We start from the raw sequence: 13,171 nt of genomic DNA, 5'->3' as shown, positions 1-13,171 counted from the left end.
TGTGTCTCATACAATATTCATGTTGTTGACATCTCAAGGCTGGTAATAAAATGAGCACACACACACACACACACACACACACACACGCCAACACAATTTACTACCTGCCTTGTTATGTGATGAATCACCTCTCACCTTAATTAGTAATAAAACCCAAAGGCTGCGTAAACCCACCAGAACGAGAGAGGGGGGGGGGGGGGGGGGGGGGTCTGTGTTTGACGCTGACCTGGAATCTCATCTCTTTTGCATCATTAAGGACTTTGGTGGGTTTTTGATTGTTATAAATAAATTCCCTCCACATGTGGTGTCTTTATCATGTGTGATGATTATGTTATATATTTGCATCTGATGATCATTATTCTCGGGGCTGTGACAGTTACAGACACTGAACATTGAACTCAGTTTGTAGTTATTTATCAGACAAAGTAATTACTCAGATTTAAAATCATTTCCACGGTGAACCCGTTCACTCCACCCAGTTAAAAAAAGACGGACGACAGGAAAACTATAATTGCAGCGAGGTGATGGAGGCGTCAGTAAAACATTATGGCAGCTCCAGCTGTGATAAGAGTGTGTTGTTTAGTGACGCACGTGTTGTCCTAATTACACGGTTGTGTCTGAACTGTGACAGAAATACATTAGAGCAGTGTGAGGACTCCTCATATGTGTATACATATACAGTTTATATGTATATAAATACTGTATATGTATATACGTATACAGTATATATATGTATATACATATTCATTCTATTCCTCCCTGTCGCTCCCTCAATTTAAAACTCAGTCTTTGCAAATGTCTTCAGTCTGAAACCAACAGAGCCCTGGTTCAGTTGGATCCAGACCCGACCTCTTCCTCTGCACCGTCCACACCTGGGTTAGGGTTAGGGTTAGGGTTAGGGTTAGGGTTAGGGTTAGGGTTAGGGTTAGGGTTAGGGTTAGGGATAAAGGGTTAGGGTTAGGGTTAGGGATAAAAGTTAATCACTCACCAAGTTTAACATTAAAAGTTCAGAATAACAAACTGTGTCAGAATCTAACAGAAAGTCATGACAGGTATTAGACTAAACTGCTCAGTATAAATGTGTATCAGTAATTGCTGCTGTGGGACGTGATGCTCAGAGCTGAGATGCTTCATCTGGAGCCACGTGAGGCTGAAGAGCTTCTTACTGGAGCAGCAGCAGACCACCGCTCTCTGGTCTGAGCTTCACTGGTCGGATCACCAGAGAAAAACTGTCTCAAGGATCTGGGAGACACAGTTCCTGCTCCTGTTTTTTTAATATGCTCTTGTAGAATATTCATATTCATACTTTGAGTTTCTAACAGGTTAAAGAAAAATATGATTTTATTTTAAATGGTGAAAAGTGGGACAGAAAATTTAAATGACTGAACAATGAGTTGTAAAATCAACACTATTTAACACACTATTTATCAGTCTGATGTTTAGTGTGAAACAGAAAGTTTCCTCCTTCTCTCCCTGAGCGTCTGTTCTCTCTGCTGAGTGGGTTCCATCTCCTGTGAGAACAACTGACTGAGTCACAGACACAACCAGCTGCAGCTGAACTGAGATCAGTTAGAAACACTCTGTAGTTATTAACAACCAGAGTTTATCTCCAATATTCAGCAGGAAACTGTGAAACATGAAGGACTCTGAACAGTTTGTTGGATTTGTTACAGCAGCAGCTCTTCAGGTTCAGAAAGCAGAGGATCATGGGTAATATCCAGCCCTATGACATCATAGCTTACCACATCGGACACAGAGACTGACAGAGCTAATCACTTGTGGCTGCAGGGGGCGCTGCCGCTCAGTAACAGTTACATAGTGTTGCTTTAATATTACATAAACACAATGATCCATTCTGAACTCCTGTTCCCTCTCGACATATCTAAAAATCTGGATTCGGTCTGTGGAAAATTCATTTTCATCTCTTTATCGAAGGAGAGATTAGTCTGCCTCTCTCTGATTGGTGTTTACACAGGATGCACGCGCTCAGTGCACGGCTGGGTCATGTGATGTGTGTTTTCAGGCGTGTTTAGGGTTAGGGTTAGGGTTAACCCTAGGGACTAGGATTTTGTGAGTTTACATGATTGAGAGAAAGGGGAGGGGCTCACACACACATCTCCTCCTCAACTTCCGAATGGAAACCAGTGGAATCAGTGTTTACTTAATGGAAGAGAGAGAGGACAAGCTCTTCACCTGCTCTCTCCCTCTTGCTTCCATCTCCTGTTCCTCCTCTTTTCCCTCCTTGTGACTCACCCCCTTCCTGTCTCTCCTGTTTGTCCTCTGCTCTTCCTCTTCCTCTTCCTCTCTCCCCCTCAACCATGCGTTGAAAAACATGTCCTTCAAGAGCAGATCTTATTTGAGTTAAATTTTTCAAAAGGGGGTAAAATCCAAGTAGATGCTCTGAGCCAGCTGCTGCTCTACATAGAGCTGAGGCCCTGATCTTCACCAGGAGCTTCAGATCAGCCTCCTCCTCTGACCGTGGACATCAAGCTGTCTGCTAAGAGGGACATCGACTCACTGATCCACCAGAACAACCGCATTCTGTCGAGTCGAGTGCTGTTGGACGGTGTCAAACAGAGGACATGGTCAGACCTGAAGGGACGAACCGACCAGAGAGAAACTAGCAGATCTTCAGCACAGCTACAGACACCTCAGGATGCCACAGGCCAGCAGAACCATGGAGAGGTCACAGACGAGACAACAACAGACACATACCTGCACAGGGCATGTCCTGAAACTCAGCTGATGGACAGACAAAGGTCCATCGACACATTCACCAGATACCAGCTGGTGTCCTAACCTGGTCAAAGGAGGAGACAGACAAGACAAGGAAGCTCCCTCCTGTGATGCTGGTTTCACCCCAAGTCCAGCAGGTCCAGCTCCCTGAGGCTGGACCTGAGAGGAAGGAGGGAGGCCGAGGACCAGTGAGCATCAAAGCTACCATCCAGGCTGACTCAGGACAATCCATTGCTAGACAAGACCTATAGAGGACAGGGTCTACCACAGGAGACAAGACCCATAGAGGACAGGGTCTACCACAGGAGACAAGACCTATAGAGGACAGGGTCTGCCACAGGAGAAAATACCCATAGAGGACAGGGTCTACCACAGGAGACAAGACCGAGAGGAAGGAGGGAGGCCGAGGACCAGTGAGCATCAAAGCTACCATCCAGGCTGACTCAGGACAATCCATTGCTAGACAAGACCTATAGAGGACAGGGTCTACCACAGGAGACAAAACCCATAGAGGACAGGGTCTACCACAGGAGACAATACCCATAGAGGACAGGGTCTACCACAGGAGACAAGACCGAGAGGAAGGAGGAAGGCCGAGGACAAGTGAGCATCAGAGCTTCCATCCAAGATGACTCAGGACAATCCAGTGCTAGACAAGACCTATAGAGGACAGGGTCTACCACAGGAGACAAGACCTATAGAGGACAGGGTCTACCACAGGAGACAATACCCATAGAGGACAGGGTCTACCACAGGAGACAATACCCATAGAGGACAGGGTCTACCACAGGAGACAAGACCGAGAGGAAGGAGGAAGGCCGAGGACAAGTGAGCATCAGAGCTTCCATCCAAGATGACTCAGGACAATCCAGTGCTAGACAAGACCTATAGAGGACAGGGTCTACCACAGGAGACAAGACCTATAGAGGACAGGGTCTACCACAGGAGACAATACCCATAGAGGACAGGGTCTACCACAGGAGACAAGACCGAGAGGAAGGAGGGAGGCCGAGGACAAGTGAGCATCAAAGCTACCATCCAGGCTGACCCAGGACAATCCATTGCTAGACAAGACCTATAGAGGACAGGGTCTACCACAGGAGACAAGACCTATAGAGGACAGGGTCTACCACAGGAGACAAGACCCATAGAGGACAGGGTCTACCACAGGAGACAAGACCCATAGAGGACAGGGTCTACCACAGGAGACAAGACCGAGAGGAAGGAGGGACGCCGAGGACAAGTGAGCATCAGAGCTACCATCCAAGATGACTCAGGACAATCCACTACTAGACCCACGGAGAAGCCCCCCCGCCCCCTGTCCTCCACTCTCAGTGAACATCAGGATTCACTGCTGCCATAGTGACGCACAGGTCCCACGGGACCAGGCAGTTATCAGGAGATGGACTCACAACACACACACAACACACACACAACACACACACAACACACACACAACACACACATGTGACCAAACCTTTCACCTTTTATGAGGAATGTTATTAGTAATATAGTGATATTAACATGTGTTTGTAATGTTGGTATGCAGTACTGATGTTGAACACTGCTGCTCTGAGGTCAGCTGTCAGACATGATGGTTTGAGACGCTCTACATATGTCTCTTAATAATAATAATTAATAATAATAATCTTATTTAATCTGTTAAAAATGACTGAACTGTTTTGTTACATGTTGAATATCAGTTACACAATATTAAAAAATACACAATAATCTCACACTTGTGATTTATTATCTCATTAATGAAACTGAACTGGATTAAATCACGTCCAGATGAAGAAGTGATTAACGCAGATTATTAATATTAAAATTCATATCACGTTTCCTCCAGCACCTGTAGTGTGAAGTGTTACCGTGACAACAGGAACGTGAGTGCACGCTGGGGGGGGGTCTCCTGTTGCCTGGCAACGCAGCGCTGCTGAGTGACAGCGTCCTACAACCACAGAGACCAGACCAGTAGAGGACAGGGTCTACCACAGAGACCAGACCCATAGAGGACAGGTCTACCACAGAGACCAGACCAGTAGAGGACAGGGTCTACCACAGAGACCAGACCAGTAGAGGACAGGGTCTACCACAGAGACCAGACCCATAGAGGACAGGGTCTACCACAGAGACCAGACCCATAGAGGACAGGGTCTACCACAGAGACCAGACCCATAGAGGACAGGGTCTACCACAGAGACCAGACCCATAGAGGACAGGGTATACCAAAGAGTCCAGACCCATAGAGGACAGGGTCTACCACAGAGACCAGACCCATAGAGGACAGGGTCTACCACAGAGACCAGACCCATAGAGGACAGGGTCTACCACAGAGACCAGACCAGTAGAGGACAGGGTCTACCACAGAGTCCAGACCCATAGAGGACAGGGTCTACCACAGAGACCAGACCCATAGAGGACAGGGTCTACCACAGAGACCAGACCCATAGAGGACAGGGTCTACCACAGAGTCCAGACCCATAGAGGACAGGGTCTACCACAGAGACCAGACCCATAGAGGACAGGGTCTACCACAGAGTCCAGACCCATAGAGGACAGGGTCTACCACAGAGACCAGACCCATAGAGGACAGGGTCTACCACAGAGTCCAGACCCATAGAGGACAGGGTCTACCACAGAGACCAGACCCATAGAGGACAGGGTCTACCACAGAGACCAGACCCATAGAGGACAGGGTCTACCACAGAGACCAGACCAGTAGAGGACAGGATCTACCACAGAGACCAGACCCATAGAGGACAGGGTCTACCACAGAGACCAGACCCATAGAGGACAGGGTCTACCACAGAGACCAGACCCGTAGAGGACAGGGTCTACCACAGAGACCAGACCAGTAGAGGACAGGGTCTACCACAGAGACCAGACCCATAGAGGACAGGGTCTACCACAGAGACCAGACCCATTGAGGACTGGGTCTACCACAGAGACCAGACCAGTAGAGGACAGGGTCTACCACAGAGACCAGACCCATAGAGGACAGGGTCTACCACAGAAACCAGACCCATTGAGGACAGGGTCTACCACAGAGACCAGACCCATAGAGGACAGGGTCTACCACAGAGACCAGACCCATAGAGGACAGGGTCTACCACAGAGACCGGGTTAGGGTTAGGATGGCAGGTGAGGACATGACTCTGAGTCCTGCAGGAACTCCCGCGATACTTCATTTCAGTTTCTTGTTGTTTTGTGTTTCTCTGTTTCAGGTTGTTGTTTTGTGTTTTTCTGTTTCAGGTTGTTGTTTTGTGTTTCTCTGTTTCAGGTCGTTGTTTTGTGTTTCTCTGTTTCAGGTTGTTGTTTTGTGTTTTTCTGTTTCAGGTTGTTGTTTTGTGTTTCTCTGTTTCAGGTTGTTGTTTTGTGTTTCTCTGTTTCAGGTTGTTGTTTTGTGTTTTTCTGTTTCAGGTTGTTGTTTTGTGTTTCTCTGTTTCAGGTTGTTGTTTTGTGTTTCTCTGTTTCAGGTTGTTGTTTTGTGTTTCTCTGTTTCAGGTTGTTGTTTTGTGTTTCTCTGTTTCAGGTTGTTGTCTTGTGTTGTTTTGTGTTTCTCTGTTTCAGGTTGTTGTTTTGTGTTTCTCTGTTTCAGGTTGTTGTTTTGTGTTTCTCTGTTTCAGGTTGTTGTTTTGTGTTTTTCTGTTTCAGGTTGTTGTTTTGTGTTTCTCTGTTTCAGGTTGTTGTTTTGTGTTTCTCTGTTTCAGGTTGTTGTTTTGTGTTTCTCTGTTTCAGGTTGTTGTTTTGTGTTTCTCTGTTTCAGGTTGTTGTTTTGTGTTTCTCTGTTTCAGGTTGTTGTTTTGTGTTTCTCTGTTTCAGGTTGTTGTTTTGTGTTTCTCTGTTTCAGGTTGTTGTTTTGTGTTGTTTTGTGTTTCTCTGTTTCAGGTTGTTGTTTTGTGTTTTTCTGTTTCAGGTTGTTGTTTTGTGTTTCTCTGTTTCAGGTTGTTGTTTTGTGTTTCTCTGTTTCAGGTTGTTGTTTTGTGTTTTTCTGTTTCAGGTTGTTGTTTTGTGTTTCTCTGTTTCAGGTTGTTGTTTTGTGTTTCTCTGTTTCAGGTTGTTGTTTTGTGTTTCTCTGTTTCAGGTTGTTGTTTTGTGTTTCTCTGTTTCAGGTTGTTGTTTTGTGTTTCTCTGTTTCAGGTTGTTGTTTTGTGTTTCTCTGTTTCAGGTTGTTGTTTTGTGTTTCTCTGTTTCAGGTTGTTGTTTTGTGTTTCTCTGTTTCAGGTTGTTGTTTTGTGTTTCTCTGTTTCAGGTTGTTGTTTTGTGTTTTTCTGTTTCAGGTTGTTGTTTTGTGTTTCTCTGTTTCAGGTTGTTGTTTTGTGTTTCTCTGTTTCAGGTTGTTGTTTTGTGTTTCTCTGTTTCAGGTTGTTGTTTTGTGTTTTTCTGTTTCAGGTTGTTGTTTTGTGTTTCTCTGTTTCAGGTTGTTGTTTTGTGTTTCTCTGTTTCAGGTTGTTGTTTTGTGTTTCTCTGTTTCAGGTTGTTGTTTTGTGTTTCTCTGTTTCAGGTTGTTGTTTTGTGTTTCTCTGTTTCAGGTTGTTGTTTTGTGTTTCTCTGTTTCAGGTTGTTGTTTTGTGTTTCTCTGTTTCAGGTTGTTGTTTTGTGTTTCTCTGTTTCAGGTTGTTGTTTTGTGTTTCTCTGTTTCAGGTTGTTGTTTTGTGTTTTTCTGTTTCAGGTTGTTGTTTTGTGTTTCTCTGTTTCAGGTTGTTGTTATGTGTTTCTCTGTTTCAGGTTGTTGTTTTGTGTTTCTCTGTTTCAGGTTGTTGTTTTGTGTTTCTCTGTTTCAGGTTGTTGTTTTGTGTTTCTCTGTTTCAGGTTGTTGTTTTGTGTTGTTTTGTGTTTCTCTGTTTCAGTTGTTGTTTTGTGTTTCTCTGTTTCAGGTTGTTGTTTTGTGTTTCTCTGTTTCAGGTTGTTGTTTTGTGTTTCTCTGTTTCAGGTTGTTGTTTTGTGTTTCTCTGTTTCAGGTTGTTGTTTTGTGTTTCTCTGTTTCAGGTTGTTGTTTTGTGTTTCTCTGTTTCAGGTTGTTGTTTTGTGTTTTTCTGTTTCAGGTTGTTGTTTTGTGTTTCTCTGTTTCAGGTTGTTGTTTTGTGTTTCTCTGTTTCAGGTTGTTGTTTTGTGTTTCTCTGTTTCAGGTTGTTGTTTTGTGTTTCTCTGTTTCAGGTTGTTGTTTTGTGTTTCTCTGTTTCAGGTTGTTGTTTTGTGTTTCTCTGTTTCAGGTTGTTGTTTTGTGTTTCTCTGTTTCAGGTTGTTGTTTTGTGTTTCTCTGTTTCAGGTTGTTGTTTTGTGTTTCTCTGTTTCAGGTTGTTGTTTTGTGTTTTTCTGTTTCAGGTTGTTGTTTTGTGTTTCTCTGTTTCAGGTTGTTGTTATGTGTTTCTCTGTTTCAGGTTGTTGTTTTGTGTTTCTCTGTTTCAGGTTGTTGTTTTGTGTTTCTCTGTTTCAGGTTGTTGTTTTGTGTTGTTTTGTGTTTCTCTGTTTCAGGTTGTTGTTTTGTGTTTCTCTGTTTCAGGTTGTTGTTTTGTGTTTCTCTGTTTCAGGTTGTTGTTTTGTGTTTCTCTGTTTCAGGTTGTTGTTTTGTGTTTCTCTGTTTCAGGTTGTTGTTTTGTGTTGTTTTGTGTTTCTCTGTTTCAGTTGTTGTTTTGTGTTTCTCTGTTTCAGGTTGTTGTTTTGTGTTTCTCTGTTTCAGGTTGTTGTTTTGTGTTTCTCTGTTTCAGGTTGTTGTTTTGTGTTTCTCTGTTTCAGGTTGTTGTTTTGTGTTTCTCTGTTTCAGTTGTTGTTTTGTGTTTCTCTGTTTCAGGTTGTTGTTTTGTGTTTCTCTGTTTCAGGTTGTTGTTTTGTGTTTCTCTGTTTCAGGTTGTTGTTTTGTGTTTCTCTGTTTCAGGTTGTTGTTTTGTGTTTCTCTGTTTCCAGCTGGGTTCTCGTCCCTCTGTCCTGGAGCTCGACGGGGAAACGATCACAGCAGCAGACAGTCTGCTCCACTCCCATGTTTTCTTACCTGGTCTCCACCTCTACCTCTGCCGTCCCTCTCTGGCCCGTCCATTCCTTTCCCCCTGCTCCTCTTCTGCTCTTCAGGGTCAACATGGTCCAGACAATGGAGCTGAGTTAATGAAGCTGTCCGGTGCAGGGGGCTTGTTAGTCTGCTTGTTAGTGAGAGGATCCTTGTTAGCACGCTGAAGAGGTTCCTGTGTTTCCACATCATTCAGAGAACCTGCTGCAGAGAGGAGCTCGTCTTCAGGTCCTTCAGCGGAAGCTAATTGGACCTGGTGGGAGGTGCACAGCAGGTCACCTCATTGGCTGTGACATTTGGTAACAAGTTGTAGTTTGTATATCAGTAATTTAATTTACAGCCAGTTCAACAAAACAAGAATAATAACTGATTTTCTTATGGTGAAAGAAATGTTGAGGCTGTTCAATCTCAGATACAGAAACAATCTGATTTCATCCACAATATGAAGAAGTGGCTGCTGTGAAATAACCCTAACCCATCACTTTAACATTCAGTGTGAACATGACACAAGCAGATTCTTTGATAAACTCATCATTTATTTCCCCTGAAATTCAAACCTGTGATGTTGCAGTCATGTGACGTGCACATGAACAATCAGGCTGCCAGATTCCCCTGGAACTTATGTATTTATTTTAATTATCTTTCTCTTATCTGTCATTTTGTAACATTTCATGAATATTATATCCTGTTAGGGTTTTAGACTTTGAACCAGTTTTTACATCATCAAACAAGCTGATGATTCTGTCATTTCCTGTTCTTCCTCCTCGAGTCACAGGAAATAATGTCATCACATCATATCAGAATCATATCAGAATCAGAATTATTTTAATTGCCAAGTATATTTACACATACAGGAAATTGCCTCGGTGTAGTTGGTGCATTGGACATAAAACAACAATTTCTACAGTAAGGCCTCAGCCTCCTTCATGTTAAAGCAGTGGGAAAATACTTCTGTTCATAAAGAGCAAGAATATTCTATAACATACAACAACGTGGAGGCAACAATACAACACAACATGTTGTCCTCAGGCTGCAGGTGTTTGTTGTGCAATGAGAAAACGACAGAATGAAGAAGTGCAGCTGAATTCAGACCAAACTTCAAGATCAGGAAACAACAGACTCAAAGTCTCTCTGGTGAATTCAACATTCCTCATGCACACTGTAACATTTGATTATGACATGAACTACAGAACATAATGTGATCACACCATCTGCAGTGTTGACCCTGAGTACAATCATTACTCCATTAATACAAGTACTAGTGAGTACTCATGGCACAGACGAACAGATTGACCCATGAGTACTCAGTGCTTGTGTGTTAATGTAGTACTTGGTATCATTACTACATTAATACACAAGCTGCTGCTGGACCCGGTCCACAGAGCCGGACCTGGAGAGTCTCAGCTGCTGGTTCTCAGAGTCAGCAGTTTATAGTTTGAACGTATGAGTCCAGATTGAAAGCTGCACTGTAGCAGAACGGAAACACAGTCAGGTGTTGATGAGATGAACAGATCTCAAGATATGACAGTTTCCTGGAATTATTAAAAAGAAGAAGTTTATGTCTCAAAGTGAAAAGCTTCCGACTCATTTCTGTTAAGAAGAAGAGGACGTCGTTAAGAAGCACGTTCGGTCTTTGCTCATTACAGTAAGACACACAGATCATTTTTAATGAGAATGCAAACACACAATACTCAGAAAATCCTTTAATTAAAAATCCTTTTAATTAAAGCTCAGAGAAAGCCAACACACACACACACACACACACACACACACACACACACACATACATCTGTACAACACACACCTGCTCTGGATTTCCTGAAATGAACCTGAAAGATCCAGAACTCCACAGGAACCGTGCTGCTTGTCTCTTGTTTCACTGAAGCTGTCCTTCCTGCAGTTTCTCTATTTTCCTCCTTTATGCTCTACATCCTTTAATCACTTCTACATGATTCATCTTCTCATTTTTCCTCTTATTTCATCCCTTCATTTTCTTCCCATTTTCTCAAACCGTGTCTTCTTCTATTTCATCCTTTATTCTCTCTTTCTTCTCGACCCCCCCCAATCTGAAAAATTGTGTTTATTGACCTTATAGAGAAGAAAAGGTTAGAGAGCTGTGTGTGTGTGTGTGTGTGTGTGTGTGTGTGTGTAGCCTGGATTATGCACATGATGTTAGTGTGATTGTGTGTGTCTCCACACGGATTGTGTGGTCCTGTGCAGTGGCCTCTTGCGTTGGAGGGTGTGTGGATTTAATTGCACTCGTCTTTCCCGGCGCTTTGTCTCGAGGGAGTCCTGCTGCGTTCCCTGAAAACAACAACAACCTGAAGCGCTGCAGCTTCAACACAGATTTCTACACAACAGTCTACGTATGAGATGAAGCTGGTGTGAGGTCAGAACTCAAACCAGCCCGAGAGCTGCTGATCCTGTATCGCATCAGAAGCAGGAACGTTCCATGATGTCACAGGAATCATGTTCCATAAGATGTTACATGTAGTTGTGTTTGTTTGTAGTTTTGTGGACACAGTTTAAATCTCTGACGGTCCCTGTAAACCCTGAAGTGAAATGTAAAGTGTCTGAAACCTTCTCCCACAAGAAGCTGCTTCTGGTTCAGTGTCTTCTTACACCAGCTGTCCCTGTTCCATCCACTAACATGGAGAAGGTTTATAACATACTTATAATAATAATATAGTTATACTGCAGCAGTGACTTGACTGTCCCATTTGAAAAGCAGCTAACAAATGTGTCTCTTCATCACTGGGAATCAAAGGCGATGGATCCTTTCCCAGGAATCATTATATTTATATATTTATACAATCATTGTACAGCGAGAGGATCCAGCTTCAGATGAGCAGAGGACAGAGGACAGAGGACACAGGACACAGGACACAGGACACAGGACAGAGGACAGAGGACACAGGACACAGGACAGAGGACAGAGGACAGAGGACAGAGGACAGAGGACAGAGGACAGAGGACAGAGGACAGAGGACAGAGGAAACAGGACACAGGACACAGGACACAGGACAGAGGTCAGAGGACACAGGACAGAGGACAGAGGACAGAGGACAGAGGACAGAGGACACAGGACACAGGACAGAGGACAGAGGACACAGGACACAGGACAGAGGACAGAGGACACAGGACAGAGGACAGAGGACACAGGACACAGGACACAGGACACAGGACACAGGACACAGGACACAGGACACAGGACACAGGACAGATGACACAGGACACAGGACACAGGACACAGGACACAGGACATGTGCCTGTCCAACCGCAGCTCTGTTGCTGGGCAACAGCAACAAGGACCAGTCCTTCGATGGCGTCCGTCTCATTCCAGATTTGAGGAGGACGTCTTCCACCACAGGGGACGACCCCGACATTGGACACAGCTCGTGGTCTCTTCACAGACCTGAGGCTGACGGGTGGAGCTTGGACGTACGAGTTCAGTGATCCGGTCAAAGAGGACTCAGCAGAATTCTCTTGTGATTTGATTTCAGAGAAATCCAGAACCAAGGAGCTGGTAAAGAGGAAACTAGGAGGAAGCTTTCCTGCTGAGGCTCAGTGTGCTTCTGTGTAATAACCCGTAGTTCCCCCGAGCTTTGAAAGATATCAAACTTCTGAGGCCGAGTGCTCGTTGGCTGGAGACAGAGTCAGAAGAGAACCTGGAGCACCACGGGTCAGAAGTGATCCCCACGCTCCTCGTTCACCACTTCACACTCACTCAGTTCATAACGTCTGAGGACTTTTGACACTCAGCTGATTTCATAATTCAAAGATGGTGGAGGTCACTAAACTCTGGTCCTTGAATTATCTCATCTGGAATTTGTATTAAAGTACGCTGCATAATTGTGATGTACTTCAATCAAGACTTTTCAGAGCTGCTCACATCAAAGGTAGAAAAGTAGAGATGAGTGTTTCATACGATCCCCTCCTGATTCCTGTGAGTGGACGTGAAGGACATGTCAGTGCTGCAGTCAGTTAACTGCTTTTGTCTTAGACATGTTCTCTTTCCTTTTAATTATACCCGAGATGATTCATTCATTCATTTATTATGTATTTGCAAATATATATATATAAAGGTCGTATAAATGTAAAATAGACCAATTGAAACAAACAGGTTTCTACATTTGAAGATCATCACAGCGTGTTTTCTGGGTTAGTGGTAAAAGTGTAAAATGAACATTTAAAATTGACTGTGTTTTTTTGTCTCCCTCCTCTTGGCTCCTCCCACTCATTCTCTGCAGTGTAACTCCACCTCCATCCCTCACACATGAGCAGCTGTCAGCAGCGTCATGGACGTAGGGGATATGACGTTATGGTATTTTAATAACCCTGCTGTTCAGAATCAATCCAAACCTCATCAGACTGAATGAGAAGTGACGGGAGACGGAGGGAACCAAGGGATGTTTCCATCTGTCTGGGATG

Source organism: Platichthys flesus, chromosome 7 (assembly GCF_949316205.1).
Source record: "Platichthys flesus chromosome 7, fPlaFle2.1, whole genome shotgun sequence".
Classification (NCBI taxonomy): Eukaryota; Metazoa; Chordata; class Actinopteri; order Pleuronectiformes; family Pleuronectidae; genus Platichthys; species Platichthys flesus.
This window is presented reverse-complemented; position numbering follows the sequence as displayed.